This window comes from Rhododendron vialii, chromosome 4a, assembly GCF_030253575.1.
Source record: "Rhododendron vialii isolate Sample 1 chromosome 4a, ASM3025357v1".
Taxonomy (NCBI): Eukaryota; Viridiplantae; Streptophyta; class Magnoliopsida; order Ericales; family Ericaceae; genus Rhododendron; species Rhododendron vialii.
Window position 1 is genome coordinate 13,592,850 of NC_080560.1, and position 6,725 is coordinate 13,599,574.

Sequence of the window (6,725 nt, forward strand, 5' to 3'; positions counted from 1 at the left end):
ACTTGTTTGACAGTAGGCATTTTGGATGTTGTGCAAGATTTTTCACATTGTTTAGAGGGTTTCGTAAAACAAGACTATATGCAATGACAAGGCACCTAATACTTTTGTTAATTCTGGATCATCTATCAGTTTTGTAGTGTGCAGATGAGTCATTGTCTGATACTTAGTAGCTACCAGTTGGAAAATAATTTATGCATTCAACTTTCTTATAAATGCACTCCAAATTTTGTCTTTTTTAGTGCTTGTGTAGTGTGTGATTTCTAGCATTAAAGGGCAAATTTTGGAGTGCATTTCTAAGAAAGTGGAGTGCAAAAATTATTGCCTTTATTTTTCAATGTTTGGTTATCACTCCAAAAATTATTGCCCTTATTATTTTCAGAAATGCTACCCACACAGTTAGTATGTGTACAGATTGTGCACATACGGTTCCGTGGGGCCTACTACGGGGTCCCCACAAATGATCCAAGCCGTCCATTAGCTTTAAAATGATTTTCTAAGTCATCACATAAAAAATCAGCTCAATCCGATACTTTTAAATGCTTAATGTAATCATTCAAATTTTCGCTTAACTTTAGGATTTTGAAATCTGAAGAAACATTTAGACGATTGAATCAAGCACTTAGAGGTATCGGATTGAACTGATTTTTTACATGATGACTTAGAAAATTATTTTAAAACCAATGGATGGCTTGTATTGTTTTTGGGGACCCCGTAATGGGCTCCACGGAGTTGTATGTGCACGATGTGTGCACATACAGTCTGTGTTGATAGCATTTTGTATTATTTTTTTCTTAACTTTTTTCATAAAACAGACTTTGAATTATTATTTTTCAACGTTTGGCTGTCACATGAAAAATATTTTTCAAAACAATTGTTTTCTGTGGATTGGTTGTCAAAATAATTTTCAACACAAAGGTGATGTACTAACCTATTATTTTAAGTTAGATCAGATATATAGAACATCCAAGCATTTTAAAACCTCCAACATTCAAAAAAATAAATAAAAATAGAACGTTTACCATTCTATAAAAGCTCATCAAAGAATAACCCAACAAATAACACCAAATTAACCAGTGACTATGATTTGAATGGGATCATTCAATGCCAAATACACTACGACACATATCCCATTATTCATATTTTTGTTTGAACTTCATATACTTCATAGTCTGTTCAATCATTCACCATTTATCGCATTCTTTTCCGGTTAGTTCAGGATTCACGATTCATGATACTTGTACTTTTATGCAATGGACCCAATTTCAAGTAGACTACTGTGTTTTGTCACTGTATTTGGAAATTGTTACCTCCCTGATTTAGATCCGGTAGCTATGTACATAATATATACTGTATGTGAGACAAGAAGACTACATAAAGTTTCGTCGAGGCAAAACATAGACGCCCTCACTGCCAAAGAGGGAGAGAGATAGTCACTGTATTGATTACAGTTATTTATTTTGCAAACTGAAAACATCAACTGGATTCCCAAACCACAAAATGGTAGACTGGAATTTGAAGGAAAAAAATGCAAGTTCATACTAGTAGTAAACAAGACATACTAGTGAAGATAGTCTCTCGGTTTTGGATTTGATTTGGGAGAAAGGGGATGGGCAAGTATTTTGGGAGAAAGGGAGCTACGTGTTTTGGAAACGTGGGACTATATGGGTGCCGTGCAAAACAAAAACGATTTACGGCAAAAAAATAGATGAAAACATTTTCCCTCCTTTGGTGCAATAGTTTACCTTGAAAATATTTTCCTCCTCCTTTTTCTAGCAAAACGACGAAAATGGGTAAAATATTTTACCCAAAACCATTTTACACTGAAACAAACGGAGTCATTCCATTTCATCTAAATACTATATATATACTAGTGTTGTACCCATTCGATGTACGAGACAATAAATAAAAAAGGGTTCACAATGAATTTTTTTTTTTCCGGTTATGTGCATAAATTGGTCGAACTATATGCAAGTTGAAACCAAAGTGTTGTTCCCATTTTTGCAGGAAAGACCTATTTCTCCTTTTATGAATTAAAATTTTATAGGGTAAATTTAATTGATTCAAATTAATTCACAATTGTGGAAAAATATATAAGATAAAAGCACCCAATAATTCCTTAGGGGTGCCGCAAGAACACCCAATAATTTTTCCCTTCTCATGCTCTCTCTCCCATTCCTCCCTCCCCACGTTTCAATGGTTAGAATTTAGGATTAGGAGTTTGGAGACTTTTGAGCTTAACCATATTTGTATATAGATTGATTGTAGGGGAGAGGATCCTGTCTAGTTTTCCTTCCAACTAGTCCGGTCCAGTTTTGGATCATTTGTGGGCTCTTCTCGGGCCCACAACAATGATCGAAACCATTCATTTTCTTGAGTTTGTTGAGAATATTGACCATGCCAAAAATCACGTTGATCGTATATCGTTTGATATGATATCTAAATGCATTGATCCTGGGTATCGTGTTGGGAGCTTGGGGTTGGGCGATGAAGGTCCTGTGGTTGGTGGAGGGGATGGCGTTGGTGGAGGTTTTTGGTGGTGGCGCTACATGGGTGGTGGGGGCTTGCGGTTCGGGTGGAGGGTGACGGGGTGTTGGCAGTGGGTTTTCGATGGCTCTATGGTGGCGTGTTATTTCCGGTGGGTTTCCTCTGGTTGTAAAGTAGCTACTCTCGGATCTCTCTCTCCCTCTAGGTAGGTATGTACGTATATATTACAAACAAAATTTTGTTGTCTTTGATGAGAAAGCACATGGTTAATTAGGTCATAGGTGGATGAGATTGGGGCTGTAGGGGAGCTCAGTAAAGTAACGTAATTTTTAGTCGCGAAGCGAAGTTAAAGTTCAAAAAATAACTTACGACTTTTTCAAGCAAAAAACATTTTCAACCATATGAAGGAATAAAATATTTTCATGTCTTTTGCACAACCAAATATCAAAAAATAAGCAAAACATTTTTCAAAAAAATATTCTACGCCCAAACAAACGGAGCAGTAATATCATATTTTTATGTTTCCCCCACATTTGGAATTGACTAGGGATGTAATTCCTGGTAACATATTGAATCATGAATCCGTTTGCATGAAAAATTATTATTTTTTGAACAGCGAAAAGATTTTATTAATCTTTGAAAGATTACAAAGATTAAAAGAACAAGGAGAAAGACAACAAGTGTCTATCCGAGACCCAAGTCCTTGATTGGCAAGATACTAACCAAGGAGAAAATCCCAATGGCCAAAGCCCGACACCTAAAAGGCCACAAAGCCCGGATAACACAATAAAGAATCAACACCTGAAAAGGCCTAAAAGCCCAAATACGAGGGGATTAACCCAACAATAAAGCCCAAAAACTTCCAAAACCCTAAACTGGAATCCGAACCGCCAAGCCGCCGCCACCACGAAAACCAAGACCGCCGTGAACCCGCCGCATGAAAAATTATTGGTCCAATCAGAAGGTGACAAGTGGCCATAAAATGAAACACGTATAGAATAAAGGGAGTATTATTTGAGTAAATCTTCTGACCTAGTCTTGAGTCTGTTTACTTTTTATTGGTTCTTCAACTTATACTGTATATGCACTTATCTATCTTTGTTCTTACTAATGAATTCAGGTGGCCGTTTTAAAGAACCGTGTTAACATTGCTTGTGGTACACCAAGCAGGTTAGTCTTGTAACTTTGATTTTATATTTGCTTTTTTCTCAGAACGCTGGCTCTATAAAGGCGTGGTGAAAGGCTACCCATTTCGTCTATGATGGACAGTTGACCTTTATATATTTTAGGCTTTAGGATTTGTTTGGTAAACTTTTTATTGCATCCCAAATGCCGTACGTCGCATTGTAGTATTACTCGGGTGAGTCCGAGGTCAAACTACAGGGATTTGGATTTTCTCGAGCACAAACATGAATGCTAAATAACCAAAGTGATTCATGTTCAGAAAAAGAAATATTAAAGTTACCGAAGTTGATAGTATGAGAGACATGTACAGTATTGGTGTACTGCCAAAGTGCCGGAGGTACATCCACTTTCACTCTTTTACTAGCCCTAGAATCAGCTTGCTTAAGTCACTCGAGAAGAAGTACGAAGGGTCTTCTTAGTCTGATGATAAAACCATACTGACCACCTGCTTTGATGAACTCATTATTTACTCTACTTTACATCTAACAACGAAAGAATGTTACAATGAAGGCTCTCCTATTTGTAGATACTACAATAATAAACATCTTAACCCCGGACTCCTAAAAAGACTTCTTTCTCAAAATTTTTTTTAGACGAGAGACTTCTTTCTCAATTGCAATCCATTAGTTTCTCATGCAAAACTACTATTGTTTTGTTGGTGGTGGTTGGAGGGGGTGCGTTCTGTCACCATTCACCAGAGAACTCATACTATGAAAATAGTAGTTGTCGGTTTGCTAGGTAATCATGGGCAGGTTGCTCTAGTGCTGATTTTTGGTGTTCCCCCTCTTTTGAGCAATATGCCGATATGTGAGTGCTAAAACACCCTTTCCAATAGTGCGCTCTAGCAATATTCACTAGAGAACTCATACTATGAATTATGAAAGTAGTAGGTGTCGGTTTGCTAGGTAATTATGGGCAGATTGCTCTAGTGTTGATTTTTGGTTTTCCCACCCTCTCTTTTGAGCAATATGCCGATACGCTAGTGCTAGTTACCCTTTCCAATAGTGCGCTCTAGCACTACGCACTAGAGAACAATGAAAGTTTGGTAATACACAAATGCAGACAACGATCACCGGAAATGAAACTCCCCCAACAAGCTGGAACGGTGGCCTACGGGTTGAGCATAGGCCAAAAGAAAATGATCTTGAGAGTCTCTAGCAATGCCTGGATTATCACAAGAACAGTCATCAAATTTTAGGTTAATTAAGGGAGGTTTAACGATGCACCACCAAATCAGAGACCACTTACGAGGAGTATCTCTTAGACTTGGGCAAGGGCAACCTAAGACCCTGAAGCATAAGAATATCAAGCCCCTCCACCAAACTGAAAATAGTAGCAGCCAGGTACAAATCTGTAATCATGAAAGTGTTATTTGAAATAATAGAACTGTAACCCTGGGGCTTCCCACAAACCTAGAAAGGTATCTGTCAAAATCTCTCAACAAATAATAGAAGTGATAATCTGGAAAAGGAAATCTAACTGCTGCTCAATGTGGACCAGAAATCCACTTGACTCTTGAGGTGTTTTTTCTAGAAAATCCATTCAGATCAGCTGTAATGTCTCCATCCATCTCAAAAACTACACCTTTGACCTCATCTAAAGGAGGCTGAGTTAACGTGGAGTTCTCTACATCAGTAATTAAATAAGGAATTTGATCCAAAAGAGGAGAGGACAAAAATCCTTGACATGGTCTTCATTTTTGGGAACGGATTGTCTATTCAATTGTGCATCTTTCTCCTGATCTTTTCCACATCTGCAAGTTTTGCATTTCAATTTGCTTCGCTGATTTTGCTGTTTTGTTGCCGAGTGAAATGCCATTTATCTCTTTTATGTATTTATCAAATCCTGTGCATTTGGGTTTGTTGACATATTGAGTTATATGACATGGTTGTCTGGGTGTTTCTCGAAATTAATGTCAGGATTAAGAAGTTGATTGATGTGGAGGCACTTGGACCATCACGATTAGCCGTGATTGTGCTCGACATGCACACAGACGTTGAGGGTTATTCCTTGTTCACCCTTCCCCTAGTCAGGTTGTTCCTCCTTCTCCCTCTTCCTTTTACCGTTGTCCTTTCGTATGCAATTGGTATCGGAATCATCCACGGCTTTTGTGAATTTGACTTCATTTATCTCTGAGACCTCCGAGTCTCAGTGCCTCTGCCTTCCTTTTCATCTTTTTATACTTGTGCGGAAGTAGGGGAAGGATTTATTGTCTTAGAATCCAGAATACAATATGCATTCTCCCTTCTCCAACTTGTGCCTGGTATGGTCATTATGGTTAATGTTGTTTCTCATTTACATTTGTATTCATGTCACAGAGATGAATTCTGGGACTTGTATAAGTGCTACTTCCATCCACGGCTGCTTCAAGGTGATCTTGGTATCTGTCTTTATGGCCCTGTACCAATTAGCACTTAGGCAAAGAAAAAGGTTTGCGATGACAGTTTCTTCGGGTATGATGTTCGAGAGCTGACCATCATGTGTAGCGTATTCATTTTTTTTTTTTTAAATTTTATTGTAAGAAGGGAATTAGGATTTGTTTGTTATAGCGCAAAATAGTCTCATGAGTAAAATGTTTTCCCTATGTAACTATTGAACTGGATAGCATAGTTCTGAATACCGTTTCGGACATGGTACCGGTTTTTCTACTGGTACGGTACGTACCGGTACCGGTCAGGTACCGGGTACCGTTTCGGATTTACCGCAACTACAATATATATAATAATTATATATAATTATAATTCAAAAAAATTCCCCATATCATACAATTTATCATAAAATATCTCTACTAGAGATTCTCTAGTCCCACATTGCTTAGTTATAAAACTCTTATCCACTTTAAATGACTTTGCACACTAGTGAACTTGTGAATGAGAACCCAATAAGAGGTTTCGCACGCTCGGGAAAATGTGCCGTGGCCGAAGGCAATTTGGAAAAACTGATTCGGAAACCAATTAACCGGGTGTGCGTCACGGGTTATTCGTGCGCAGGAGGGGTGCAAATCCGGGATCTAAGGTTAAGCCTATGTTTTGCTAAAAAAAATTTTAGTTTTTTTG

At 37.9% G+C, this 6,725-nt stretch overlaps 1 long non-coding RNA gene across 1 annotated transcript; it reads left to right on the forward strand.

Moving 5' to 3' along the window:
* Nucleotides 1-3,525: 3,525 nt before the first annotated feature.
* LOC131322637 (uncharacterized) lies at nt 3,526-6,169 on the forward strand. Its single transcript, XR_009198905.1, has 3 exons — nt 3,526-3,654; nt 5,589-5,702; nt 5,988-6,169. It is a non-coding gene; the product is annotated as an uncharacterized LOC131322637 (long non-coding RNA).
* Nucleotides 6,170-6,725: the final 556 nt, after the last annotated feature.